The following is a 15,998-nucleotide window of genomic DNA, read 5'->3' as shown; positions in this document are numbered from 1 at the left end:
AATTTTACGAAAACGTTTACAATTAAGTTACTGAATCAAAGCATTCACTTTATGGCAAAATCAATCCATTTCTCTATCTTTTACTCAATAAATAGTAAAATATTCAATACATTTTAAACATACACAGCCAAAATAAATGTTTGCAATACGTAAATATTGATAATAAACGGTACTTGAAAATGATACGGATTGCATCGAAATACTTGTTACAATAGATTTAAAGAAATAGTAGTATTCACCAAGGAAAAATTAAATTAAAAATCGATAGATATTACCACAAAGTGACTGCCGAATCAATCAATGAAATTAATACACTCCATCAAGTCAAAATTACAATCAAGTGGTGAAGATACTCGTATATCACTTACTGTTCATAATAGGAACCCAAGTAACACGCCATTTCAATATTTCAAATCTTTATACCATACTGGATGTGGTCTCTATAACGCTATATTCAATTTAGTTCAATTTAAAGATTTAACCATGACAAACGAGAATCTGAATCCATTCAAAACGTAGCAAGACGCATATGGCGTTTGCTACAAGTGGTCGGGAATCGATACTCATTAATTAAAAGTCAGTTATCTAGCCCCGTAACACGGAAATGGGAATAAGACACATGAAACATAAGTCGGAATTTTTAGGCCAAAGTGCGATTAACACCAATAACGAAACGAATTTCTTCTTCTTCTTCATCTTTTGATAGATCCTCAGGATCTGTCGCTCTTGGGATGTTGACTGCCAGCTATCTCTCCACCTTTATGGAGGTCTGCTTTGGGGTCCACGTCCATCAGGGTTTCCTTGAAGGGCGATACGTGCAAGCCTGTCTTCTGACATTCTGTTTACATGCTCATTCCAGTATCGCCTTCGTTGTCGTCCCCACCTCACGATATCTTCCGACGAATTTGTAATGCTCAATCCCAGAACAATAGGACAGATCAGAAAAACACCCCGTGGTAAAGTGTTAGTTGAAAACGACGATTTTATTATTTAGAAAGCGTGGGTACAGAGCTAACGCGACAAACAATGATAATTGTTATATACCTGCATTAAGCGCAAACATTTGTTCGCATTGCTCTCTCATTTGGAACGAACTATAAGATAAAAATATTATTGCACATACAATACAATACAAACAGAAATCAATAAAAATACATGCTAAAAGAGAGTAAGGTATGGATCTATAAGACACAGATCTTATAGGTCCATACCTTATTCTCTATTAATTAAATCTCTGACACAGGTCTGACCGATCATGACATATGGCATAGAAACAAGAGCAGACACTACCAGAACAAAAAGCCTTCTTAGACCACGGAGATGAACCACAGAGATGAGATGACCCATCGCAGGCGTTATATATTACCACAAAGTGACTGCCGAATCAATTGATAAAGCTATTGAAAATACGCGAGATCGAAGATGTCGTTAGGTGAGAAGGCAACACAGAAGACAATGGTATGCGCATGTGAGGAGTATGGAACCATCCAGACTCCCCCACATCGCACTGCACGGGCAACCCTTGTGAGATGACGGGCAGACCACTTAAGAGATAGATTGACAGCTGGGAATCGACATCGCAGGAGGCTAATCCCTCTTAAAAACAGGCCACTAAGAAGAAGAATAAGAAGAACATGTATGGAAAATCTCTGGAAGTTACAGATGTACATTGTAAGTCACATTGCATTCAACAGCAAAAAACGTTATTGGCTTCACTATTATTAATTACACCTCATCATGAAGTGATTTATGGCAAACAAACTCTGTTTGGAAGTAAGGCTTAATAAATAATCTCTTAACACTGATTTGTCAATATCTGATGAATTTATTATAGTTTTCACTTACCATATGGTTTTCAACACTAAACATTAGTGCCTATTGGTCTCCCTTAAAAGGAAATACTTCATTCAAAGCAGATGTGATAATTAATATCACAAAGATGCAGAGATTCACGAACGAAGGGCACTTAAATAATAGTACACCCAATAATTAAATACAAAAATAACAAGAGGATTTATGATGGGAGTACTTACATAGTAAAATACTCGTATTCACAAATCCCGTTAATATTTGACCTTGTAACGAATTCTTCATGTATGTGAAGAATGTATTTGTTACATAAAAAAGAGTTTAAACAGATTCTAACCCCCTGTATTCATACCCTAGTTCAGTTATAACTATCATTCAATAAATTATATCATCACATCATTATATAAATTACCATCGATTTGCATCCCATATGCTCATCACATTAAACGCTTCCAGCATATAAATTTCCAACGACATAAGTAGAAATTTAAAACACATAATTCTATATTTTTTGCTCATTCTCTTGTGTATTGGTTTATTCGAGAATCGTCAGTTTGACGGTTGGGCTATATATTAGTGTAAATAATTTAAATTTTGTTCAATTCACAACCAATATTAAGTGAAAAAATATCCATTTTTAAATTTAAATTTAAATGGTAAATACCACTATTTCTTCAAATCTATTTTGACACGATGTTTCGATGCATTCTTAAACTGACCATTTATTTTTGTCCTCAAAACGGCACACCTACCAATTTTTACGTAATAGTATGTATACTCAAGAAAACACGTATTTTTTCATAGTTTTTATGTATTAATAAAAAAGTAATGTTGATAAAGAAAATAAGATTTTAAAAAATGGTTAGAATTGTAACCACAATGTGACAGCTGAATCAGTTAATAAAATTATTGAAAGTATATCGTTTGACTCGCTAAAAATGTAAAAATACATGATACATGTGTTAAAAGTGAGAAAATTTGAGGTATGATGATATGTGTAATGGTACCTTGAGGTTGTTTTAGATATATTTAACGAAAATAGCTTTACAAATGTAAATTATCTAAAATTATTATTGACATCGAAAGATGAGTGAGTGATAGCTAAAACATTTTTTTTTGTTTTTACTGTTTTTGTTATACTAAAAATAACAGTTAGCAATTTTTATAGAATAGACCTATGACAATTTTTAAATATCAAAAAATATACACGGAGGTAAAACGAACTTTCATCACTGGGTCACATACACGAAGCTATAAAAAATAACAATATAGCGATATGCTCTAAAAATGATGGGTCCATTATTAAAATATTTTTACCAAGTTACAGGTAGCAGGTAGGCTATGCTATTAGTAGTATAAGTATGTCATTAAAAGTATCAAGAAGTCTTTTGTTGATTTTCCATGGCAACGTGGGATATTTCATTAAAAAATGCAAAAAAAAACTTTCGGAAATAAGCATTTTTAAAATACTTGTCTTGAAATTTAATAACGCATTTCCATAATTCACCCAAGGTGATATTATAAATCAATGAATACAAGACAGAAAATTCTTTGTTGTAATACACTGTCATTATTTTCATATTTGAAGGGAAGATTCACAACGCATTTGCATTAAAATATATTATTGTATGTATACTCGTGGAAACGGAATCGTAAACCTTTTTGGTAAAATAATTCAATAAAAAAATCATATTTTAAATATAAAATATTAATAAAAATATTAACACATCAGATAAAATTACTTTACACATGCGTAATTATCGAAGTAACTTGATTAATAAAGTTGGATTGTGTCCAAATTTTCGTTCACAAATCGGGGTTTCTACACATAGGAGTTATTTACATTGACATATCAACAAACATGAAGAAGAATATGTGTGTCCAGGTATTACCTTTATTATTATTATTATTTGCTGGGCTTACGACCAGTCATAGCCTGGTTAAAATCTGTCTCATTCATATGTGAGTTCTCGACAACATCTATGCTTGAATGGAGAAAGTTTAGCTGTAAGGGTAAGGGTCTCCCTTATGTAAAATTCTTGCTGAATTATTTCACATACTAGGAGACACCTGAAACATGATTTTATTAAATTTTTAAGTTAGATTATTTTTACTTAAATAAGCGTATGGCAGGTCTAAAGCCTTGTAAATACTCAGAATTCCATATTGCACTTCATCTACATATGTTGAGATATGAAATATACATTTACTTACGTTAAATTCCATAATTTATTGAATTAAAACATAAGTTAGGATTCTAATTAATCAATATGTTTTCGGGACAGATGTTTCGCCTTGCAAGGGCATCATTAGAATATGAAGAAGAAAACAGACCTATTTGTACTAAAAATAAGTTTATTTGCTTTTTCTGAAACAGAAAAATAAATAAATACACCAAAATAAAAAATCACAATTTGATTTTATTAACATGTCAGTAACATTTAAAATATATTCTTTATTCATTAAAAAGACATAATACATTTAGACATAACATATGTACATACATAATACTGCCAATAAGTAATTTAAAACATGTTTAATATCTTAGTTAGTGGCAATAACATCGTAAAAAAAGTAAACCGTTACACGAAAAATCATTTAAAATTTGCATATCATATCAAATCTTTTTCGTATGTAACATTTAGTGTTCCTGCAATTAATTACCTTATATCCGCACACCTGATAAACTAAGAGATTGATTTGTTACGATTTTATTTTATTAAATAAGTGATCAAATTATAAGCTTCATAAAAATTAAAAACGTGTTTTTAGGTGTCTCCCACTGGTACGTGAAATAATTCGGTAAGGATCATGCATACATAAAAAATAAGGTTCTCTGCTAAATAAATAGCTTATTCAAAACGACGATAGATACTATCGAGAACTCACACATGAAACGAGTATATTAAATGAATGAGTGCTAAAAAAATTATGGTTTGGTTGCCAATAATGGGTAGAATAATAAAAGTTACACGTGTATAAAGTTATTATTTAAACCAGACTATGACGGGTCCTAAGCCCTGTAAATACCCAGACTTCCATATTTTTCTTTTTCTATATTGAGAGATATGTACAAACGAGAAATACATGTAGGTTTTCAAATTTTGACCTCCTAACATAGATGAAGAAGAGTATGTATTTACAGGGTGTAAGACCTGTCATATGCTGGACGAGTGATCACTTTGCACACGCGCAATATTTACCATTCATCTCACGATTGACAACCACAATTCTCAATTTTTTTTGTAACTCCTAGGTATATTGATCAATCTCGTGACATAGTACATATTACTTCTTTGTTCTAAATTTACTTGCATCTATGTTGGATTGAGGAAAGCTTTTATTAAGCAGAGAACCCTTTTGTTTTCTTTTTTTTAGTCTTCCATATTTGTATTAATCTATGTTGAAATATCAAACTGTAAAGTTAACTTCCAAGTGGAGAAAATCCAGATTTGTGAACAAGTATTTGGACACACACAAAATGTTATTTGCATGTTTTCAGCCATTATAATTTGATTGGAATTAAGTCTGAGTGTAGAAATTAAGAACACCCTTTATTGTATATTTTTTTACCACTGCCGAATTTCGTGCACCATTGGTTTTTAAGGTCTGCCTTAAACAATGGCTACCACGCCTATCGATGGTGACTATTCCTTGAAGCTTGGAGGAGGAGTGGTCTGTCTCCATGGTCCATGTTCAAAGGTACATCCTGACTACAATATGACCCCGAGACGCATTCAAGCCCAAAACAGAGCTTTGTACTTGTATTCTTAAATCACATATAAAGACTGATTTTTTTATTTTTGTTTTTCTAATACATCCATGAAAACCCAGTATATAGTCATCTGATGATAACAGCTATGCAGTTGCCATTATTTATATGTTTTGTGGCGCCTGTCAATGTTGGATATATTAAATGAATACATATTTTTTTAATCTTTGTTTTTTTCTTACCGGTTTCGGCAACTTCGTGGTACACGGTCATATACATCCTTGAAGATAACATGGTGCTTGATGAAACGTTTGGAAAAAAGTACCAAAAATCAAAGTGGTAAATGCTTGAGTTTTATTTGTTTATAAAATGTGCCACGAAGTATCGATGAAAAACATTTTTAAAATTAAGACGTTTTTTTTAAACATCATTGGTAATCTCGTTATTTTTAACGACGGCGTTACGTTTGCTTTGGGGTTGACACGTGAATGTTGAGTTTGTTGAACTGGCAATTACTATGTAAAATAAAATGATGATTTAAATATTAATATAAAACACTTGTATAATACCACTTTTTGAGTTCATAAATGTAAACAAGACTAGCTTTGAGAACCAAAGATATTCTTATCAACACGTTTGTATTTTCAATCGTTGTTGAGAATATATGTAGTTTTCGAAACTAGTCACGTTTGTATCAATAAACACAAAAAGTGGGCTGATATTTAAAAGAGTTTTATTTGTATATTTAAGAGAATAATAATCTTTTAAATGGATGAAGATAGGATTACAGGAATGTCCAAAACTGGTTGGCTTTTTTTAATGAGTCTACATTACAAGGTCAAATTTTAAAGGCAATTGTGAATACGCGCAATAGACCGTAAACACAGCCATTGACATCAATTACGTTGTGTAAGCGAGGCGCAATCTAAAAGGGACGTTCAATTATCCAACCTCGTCCTTCGCCCAGTTATGAAAAGGTGTATTCGGTCTAAGGGTGTTGAATAAGAAATGATATAAATTCCATTCATGAATGGGTGGAAGGGAGATTGAATAAGAGTGGTGTTTAGATCGGAATGCAGACGTGAGTCCATGATTTTTTTCAGTGAATGTGACGAGATTTATTTATAAAATAATTTTTAAATGATTTCATAATCTGAGAATAATTAAAAAAATATACATTATTAATATTTAAAGCATTTACTTTGTAGTAAGTCATATTTACTTTTTTTTACAAAATTTTTGATAACGTTAGTATACAACCACTCACCGAGATTTTAGTCTACTGGTTTTAAGACGTACTCGTCGATTCGTCAGGACAATCACTACAACAGCATGAAAACAATACCACACGTTACTACTATAGCACTATTCACACACTTATAACTATACAAAATTTTAGCCATATGCGAATTTTGGTAAAAAAAATACAGAATCGTTACAAAAATATGTGGAAAAATAGTAATACATTAAGAAATATTGGAGAAAAGATTAACGAAAGAAACATTAAAATAAAAATAGATGTTAAAATATATGAATGAAATTAAATTGATGATACGTAATCTATCAATTTACATTTATTTGAATTTCATCAAGAAATTCATTCATATGCCGGGCGTCTCATTGGGAAAATATAATAAAATATTATTTTGATGTTGTTCTAGCGCAAAAACAAAGCGTCCATTAAAAAAAGCAACACTTTGCTTACAAAATTTAATGATAGCGAATTCAACTTACAAAAGATACAAGTTCATTATTCTTTACCACTGAGTCGGGATGGGATGCCCATTGATATTCCAAATGAATGTCCATCGAGCCGGCATTATAACTATTAGAGATAGATATTGTCACGTAAAACATAAAAATGTAGATGGACAGCTCGGAGCAATCATGGAAATTGCTCGAGACAAATTAAGATGGCGGGGCGGTTGTATTATGGTCCGCATTAAGTGCGAGCCTCCTGTGATTACCGCTGGACCAAAATATAAAATAACTCAATCTATGGGAGTCCGTTGGACCCAGAACTAATTGAAAGCCGGAAAAAATATAATAATAAAAACTATAACATTATGCGGGAATTCTTTAGTTGTTCAGCTTGGTAAAGGCAAAAAAGGCAACCACCATTTTGTTAAAATGAGTGCTTGATGTTAATATTTAATATATAAAATGAAAATCGTCGTTTGACAGAATTCAAAGGGAAGATATCAGTAAGGAATGTAAGGCTGAACTGGGGATAATTGAAAAGTTTCATTTTTCGATTCGGCAGTCACTGTGTGGTAATAGCTATCCATTTTTAATTAAAATTTTACTTGGTAAATAACATTATTTATGGATATCTTAAGACACGTTTTAGAAGCATTCCGCAAAAATTTCAAATACACTGTTTGAAAATGACGCGAAATGCATGGCAATACGTAACACATTCAATTTTAAGAAGTATTATAGTTGTATTTAACCAGTAAAATTTAAATTAAAAATAATTGAAAAGATTAAGAAAGTTCTTTAAGGTGTTAAGGACATGCGGAGCGAAATGATAACGAGAGAATGAACAAGAAAGCAAATTTAGCTAATGTGAACGGAAGAACAGAACGGGAAAGGTAAAAAAAAACTTGATCAGATTAATCAGAACCTAAAGTCTGATCGTGTCAAAAGTCTACGTAATCGTAGAGCATGTATGAGATGTATGGATGTGAAGGCAGCCAGGAGTGTATGTCAGGACAGAAGAGTGTGTGGTTCCATCTTCTCTGCCTACCCCTTCCGTGAAACGGCGTGATGGTAGTAGTAGTAGCAGCAGGTAGCAGCTTTGTCGACGCTCGGACATTTTGAAATTCAAGATACTTTGTGATATTGGAGGACTTGCCCTAACGCCGACGGGTGTCTAACATGAGGTATCGTGTTGCATTCATTCTAATGGCTTCCTAGAAGTTTGTTTGTCTTTTCTAATGTCTATTTGTATGTCAATCCTTGCGCTGTTGGATATGACACGATCCATAAATGCTGAAGAGGAAAAATCTTAACAAACCGGCACGCGCGTGCAACCTTGATAAAACTTACTCTACATCAGTGTTTCCCAACCTTATGTGTACCATACCCCACTTTAACGATTTCAAAATCTCCACGCCCCCTAAATAAATTTTTCATTTACCTAATAAACTCTGAAAAAAAATTGCCACAAATAAAAAAATGCACATATCCAATATCCAGTATTTTCATATAATTTTCATATATAAATAAACTAACTAACTAACTAACCATCACGCCGCTTCCCCGCAGGGGTAGGCAGAGAGAATCGAACGCCACACCACTCTGTCCTTGCAAACATTCTTTGCCTCTTCTACATTCATGCATCTCCTTATACATACCCGACGATTATTACGACTCCTGACCCGGCCGCTTTCAAGTATTTGACATACCTGATTGTGCCAAGTTTTCCTCGGTCGTCCTCTGCTTCTTTTTCCAACTACATTCGCCTCATAAATTTGTTAAACCGTTCTTTCTTCACTCATACGCTCCACATGTCCAAACCATCTCAACACACCTTTCTTAATTTTATCGATAATGCTTATCTCAGCCTTACATTCTTTCCTTATTCCATCATTCGAACATCTATGAAACATCGTTTTGCCACACATTCGTCTGAGGGATCGCATTTCGACTGCATAGACTAATGCCACTTGTTAGTAGTATTACACAAAGTGAACAATGAATGATAAGGACAGTGTTATATTACCATACCACAAAGTTAACAATGCTTTTAAGAAAAAAATATATATATGTATATTATGTTGCATTAAAACTCGAAAGAAAATTAGTGAGAACAGAAATGCAAATAATCTTCTGAATACTGACGAACTTTTTTCTTACTCGTAGAATTAATTTTTCCACGGGGTTAGGTTAGGTTAGAACTAAAGTTAAAAGAAGTTTATTAACTTTACAGAATGTAAGCGAACGAACGAGTCAATCAATCACACATATGCAAAGTACACAACTATAACCTGAAAAATTGTACGTTGACATTTAAGCTAGCATTGCCATTTGTCACTAAAAATAATATGGAAAAGTACAAATATAACAGCGCTGCTATCATATTCTCGAAAAGTCAGGGTCGCAATTTTTTTGGAAAATGCATTTTTCGACAGCAAATTAACATGTATTTGCGCATTGCCCCCCAAGACATTCAAATTGCCCCCCGGTGTGACGTACACCCCACGTTGGGAAACACTGCTCTACATACTCACACGTCATTAGTCAATACTACGTTTTGCGTTCTGTATTTCTGGTTTTGAAATATGTATCTCAAAACGTATGGACACTCTGATGCGTATAAATTGATTCGATCCAAATTATCCTTTATTACAGCATCATTTAGTATTTTACATCTTAGGTGGTGTCAATAAGAGGTTTATCAAATTTATTATTTTAAATATACCGACCTTCAAATATTTAAAATCCAACGCACCGAATATTTCTTAACAATTACAAAATTGCTACTGGTAATCATAAGTGCCTTGTGTTTAAAAATATAATTTAACCGAGACCACGGGACTTGGAAAAAATTCACAAAAACGTTTACTAAACTTCTAAAAAATAAATACAACTTAAAATATTGGTAAAAAAAAGATGCATGTTAGTTGTCACTATATTTTTACATGTGTTGCCTCGGTGCTCCCGATAGATTGGATGTCCGTCGTAAATTTTACGAATGCCCCGTAATCTACGGTTAAAGATAGTCCTGAACATCAAATCTTTAGTTCACGACACGGGATCACAACCCGTTTCAAATATTTATGATGTGTTTCATAATTGAAGCTTGCTTACGGTACAGTTAGACAGGTAGGTACTTAATTGAAAACGATAGAAGTGATACAAGTGGACTTATCTAGATTACGAAGCCTGACGATGGGAAGAAACGTATTACGAGAAAGTGGCCACATCCTACTTACCTCTTCGCATCGCTGTACTTACATCTCACGACATTTCTCGCTCTCGATGTGCTAAAGATAGCAGTCTTCCTCTCCATTAAATATCTGCAAGATTCAGCAGATAAAAGACGGACGAAGACATTACTATCATGTCAAATTCTCTAGCTAATTTGAATGCACATGTATCTGCCAAAGGAAATTACTCACTGATGCAAATATACGCCTTACCAGAAATTCTCAGGCGTATGAGTACAAAGGTTTGTTTAACAACGCGCATATTGATAGAACCGCTATTATGATCGACATTATCAGTATTATTTTATCAGTTACCGAATGTAGCCACCATTGTCCGAATGGATTTTCGACTTGTTTCTTGTTAACTAGATATGACGCATGTTTTTCAGTAAGTGTTTACATTAATACGTAGTCAATTTCATGTAACATTTCATTTGATTACAGTCAGATTGGCAAATAGACTAACTGAACTGCGTTTAAGCAGGACATACATAAGCAGCTTGGAGAGGCATGATCCGGACTCATTCCCATGTCAAGTATAAACACCTACACACCCTTAAATCGCTTCTGAATAAGGTATAAGGTATGTGTCGAATGAGGCGATTAATTTACTACCATAATGAACTTATTTCCGTATTAAGTACAAATACCTACATACATATTCTTGAATCGTCTCTGAATTAGATAAACGCCGAATGGGGCGACTCGTTGCCACCACAATGAACTTATTTATAAAGTGCAAACACCTACAATTCCTTGAATCGTATCTGAATAAGATAAGTGCCAAATGAAGTGATTCATTTGTAACCCTAATAAACTTACATAACACATATGAAAATTAATTCGTTATATCGTAGGTTTAAAACCCTGAAGGACGCAGACGGAAAAAAGATGGAAAGATAGCTGGGAGTCAACATCCTAAGAACGACAAGCGGAGGCACAAATGTCTACAAAAAGAAGAAGAAGAAGTAGATTCAAAGAAAATTAACTGCTTATTACAAAATTAAAATTAAATGACGGTGTGAGCAATGTTTACCTCATTACTGCGTAATTAAAAGGAAGATTTGTAAATACACTTCCGCAGATATTACACAAACAACAGTTTATTTTTCCTGAATCGTCGGTTTTATTCTTCTTCTAGGTGGAGCAACGTCGGGTCCCACGCCTTGGTGTTTTTGCTCGATGAGTACGTAATACTCCCTTTCATACTCACACCACTTTCAGTACAACGTTTAGTATCACTAACCCAATCGCACGTTACACAAGGCGATATGACTTAACGATACGATTCTTTGTTTATTTAGTATTTCTGTAAAACATCACAAAGAGTGTCTAGCACAAGTGAGAAACAAAGAAACAAACTTAATTAAAACACTCTCCTTACCATCCATTGTTTATTTTGTGCAATCCCACTTTTTAAAAGTGGTATTACACAAAGTTAACAATGGATGGTAAGGAGAGTGTTTTAGTATCATACTACAAAGTTATCAATGCTTTAATTATATATAAAATATTAACTTAATTAATATAAATCAAGATTTCTTTATTGATATCTCAGCAAATATGACGTTTTTTGGCATAGGTATAAAGAAGTCTGGGTAACAAGACTTTAATATTAATAAAATAGACACTTAATTATCAATAAGCTGAGATCACAATCATTATCACTAAAATTAAAGATTTATTGCATCACTCTTTCTCAATAAAAATAATTACTGCTTAAAAAAAATATTTATGAAGCGACATTTTTTGTAAAATACAACTTCAAGGGCGCTTTTCTTTTTAACAAAATTACACGCAAAAGAAAATTATTTAAACGATCTAGTAAACAAAAACCTTTTTTTCTTCTAAAGATCATCTCACTCTCACAGTTTCTAACAACTGGTGAACAAAATATTCCATCCCCTTCGGGTCTGCAACAGCAAAGGCACGCTCGTCAAATAAAGTCTTCTTGATTGAGTTTCAAGAGAGAGAACAGAATCTAAGACTACGCTCAGCAATTTAACAGTCGATGAAGTGGTACTCCTCGTACTGGGATGTGTTGTTTTTCAATTGAATTCTGTCGTTTAGGTGTATGGCTATTCCAAAGTAGTATTTAATGAAAATTCCATATAAATTATCCAAAATGATTATTTTTAATATTAAGTACATTTTTTCTTATTGGGTGAAAAAAGAAATAGCACAAAAATCAGAAGAAAAGTAAATGTGAATTAACCCAAATTATTAGGATCGCATGAAACCCAGAGAGGTTGGCCTCTGGGCACATATGTAATACCTACGAGTAATTTCAATTACTATGGAATGCTAAATGTTCTACTTACATTCAGTTTATTAATTTAATTATATTGTCGATGAAATTTCACTGGGCATAACTCAAATGCGTACTATTAGAGGTTAAATTGATGAATGTGTTCCGGTAAACGGGTTGGTGTTTTGAGAGAAAAGGAAATTACTCGACTGCAATGATAGAGAACAATTTAATTAATACCTACAATGCTAGGAAACTTTCGATTGGCAACATTTAGAGTTAAAGAAAGGTACAATTCTTCTTCTTCGTCCATTTATTAGATTTTATTCTATACTTTCGGGTTCTTCTGTCGGATGCCAACATCATTTTTACTCTAAAAGTGTCGGAAATTTGTCAGTAGATGAAGTCCTAGGCCCAGGAAATCTTCTAACGCCTTGTAGGCAAGCTAAGAATAACCTTTATTAAAAATGAAGAAAAAAAATTAACTTTACAACATTTTGAGTGTGTCCAAATACTTGTTTACAAAAATTGGATTATCTCCAATTACAAGAGTTATTTTCCTTTTATTTTTTGACATCTCATCAAAGATGAAGAAGAATATGGAAGTCTGGGCATTTACAGGGCTGACGACCGTCATAGGCTGGTTTAAGTGATCACTTTACACACGTGTAACAATCACCAATTCTACCCATTTCCAAATAGTTGTTCACAAATCTAAATTATCTCCAATTATAGGAGATATTTTTCATATTAAGAAAAATTACTCCTATAATTGGAGATAATCCAGATTTGTAAAGAAGTATTTGGACACACTCAAAATGTTGCAAAGATATATTTTCAAGTCAAATACAGGGTATTTTTTTACTATAATGATGAGGAACGAGGAAATACAAATTTAATTTTTGATTAAGGCAATTTTGACACGTGTTTCAATGCATTTCGCATCATTTTCAAACACCGTATTAAAAACGTAAAGTGTTTAAAAATTATGCGGAATGCATCGAAATATGTGTCACAATGGAATTTAAGGAATAGTGGTATTTACCAAGCAAAATTTAAATTCTAAATGCATAGATATTACCACAAATTGACTGCAGAGTAAATTCATGAAATTCTTAATCAAGATTGTCTCTTTTACAAGCTATCAGGTTTCCGCCGCCCAGGACGTCCACTACTGACAACACATTGGTACTTCGGGAAAGGATGCAAGGGAGTTAGCAGCCGACAGAAAAGCATGGATGCAGTTTGTGGACTCAATGTTCTCCACATAGGAAGCGGATATAGGTAAGTAACTAAAAATCAAAACCAGGTAGCCGCCAATTACTATTTGGTTCTTAATCAGCGTGAGATGTTAGCACTGACACACTAAAAATAATAGGAAATTAAATTCTCTAACTGTGTGGCTTTCAAAATTTATTTTCCCATTGATTAAAGTAATCTGAATATTAAATCTACCAGCAGCTATCAGCCATCTAATGAATTCGATTAAATACAAATTGCCTATCAGCATTCAGTAATATCTGATCTAACAAGAGATAATTACACGCATAGATTTTGGTACTCATCTTATCAAAGCATCTAATATGTATATTAAATGAAAATAAAACAAACATCGAGAAATTTGATTAATCGAAAAATAAACGGAAGGTGAAATGTTAGAATCGATTCCCGGATGACAATCAACATTATTTCCTGGCAATTTGATCGCGAGGCAAAAAGAAGCGGTACTAGAAAGTTGAATCGAATATAGGAAACCTTTCTGTATAGTGTTACAGGTCATATTGTATTACTGTGAGGCGATATCGAACATTTAGTCATTGTACAATTCTGATATTCAGTGAATAGAATGAATGGCGCACTGCAATCAGTTATAGCAAATAAAAGCACACCAAGTCCTACCAAAATTAATTTTTAAATCGAACCTGCGATATGTGCAATATAATGCTCAATGAAATAGACATCAATAATGTTTCTTTTAATACTTTTAAGAGAAATATTGTTGATGTCCATTTGACTAGTTGATAAAGAAAATTTCTATTATTTGATAAAAACATGTATGTAATGTAAGTTTATTATAAAGTTATACTGTTGTGTACATGACAGATTATTTTTATTTTTAGATTACTTAAGTGAAAACCTCTAATTGGAATGTTATTTTTTTATTTTATTATATTGTGTAATTTTTGTTAAATACTCTTGATAGTTTTCCAATAAATAAATAAAAGCCTAACAGCAAAAGCTAAATTGGCAGAACACTACGGAGTGCTAGTAACAACCCCAATGTGTGGAAGTGAAATGGAGTTGGCCAAAAAAAGATGAAAGTAGACTGAATGCCGTCCAAATGCGATTTCTCAAAGGAACGTGGGTTAAAACGATGTATAACAGATGTTCGACTGGTAAAATAATGAAAGAATGCAAGGCTGATATGAGAATTATCGATGATATTAAGAAAGATGAGTTGAAAGGACTGTGAATCTAAATTTATGACGCGAATGCAGTTTGAAATAGGAGCAGAGGAGAACCGAGTAAAACTTGGCATGATCAAGTATTTTAAAGACTTGGAAGTGGTCAGGTCGGGAGTCATGATGGAGGAGGTGATTCATGAATGCGAAAGAGGCGGAAAATGTTTGCAAAGGCAGAGTGGTGGTTCTATTCTCTCTGCATACCCCTGCGGGTAAGCGGTGTGATGGTAAGTTAGTCAATAAAGTTACAGTTTACCCATACCATAGCCACTGCAATATATTATATTGATATCTACCATTGCACAGTATGTTCAACATTAATAAATAAATAATTATTACGGAAAAATCTCATACGATATGTCAACATACAATGGATCATATCAATTATTACAAAATTGATATGCTAGCAACCTATTGTTAAGCATTTACTAAACTATTCATGACAATGCGAGGTTTTAGGTCTCGCTGAGACGTTTCCCTGTCGATTATTGGATGTTTCCGGTCCCAGGGAGGTAGGAATTATGAGTTCTGACAGATGTTACATGTGATAGAACATCCCATAACCCATGGAACACCATGTCCCGATCCTATGAGCAGTTCAAACATTTATATGATTTGAAATAAAGGAATCATTTTCGGTCAGTAATTCAGAACAATCGGAAATCCATTGTTGGCCTTTTAACAAATACATTGACATAATTTTTTATTATTAAATTAAAATTTGCTTGGTAAATACCACCATTTCTTAAAATCCATTGTGACACGTATTTCGATGCATTCCGTATTATTTTGTCACAATAGATTTATAGAAATAGTGATTTTAACCAAGTAAA

General features: G+C 33.0%; 1 protein-coding gene across 1 annotated transcript in view; it reads right to left on the bottom strand.

The window, feature by feature from the left end:
* rau (RA domain-containing protein rau) overlaps nucleotides 1-15,998 on the bottom strand; it is a 121,846-nt gene that overhangs the window by 37,681 nt on the left and 68,167 nt on the right. The window lies entirely within an intron of this gene.

The sequence above is a fragment of the Brachycentrus maculatus genome, unplaced genomic scaffold (assembly GCF_059751285.1).
Source record: "Brachycentrus maculatus isolate JH-2025_06_01 unplaced genomic scaffold, ASM5975128v1 h1tg000257l, whole genome shotgun sequence".
In the NCBI taxonomy this organism is placed as follows: domain Eukaryota; kingdom Metazoa; phylum Arthropoda; class Insecta; order Trichoptera; family Brachycentridae; genus Brachycentrus; species Brachycentrus maculatus.
Note: the sequence above shows the minus strand (reverse complement) of the source record. Positions and strands in the feature narration are given on the sequence as shown.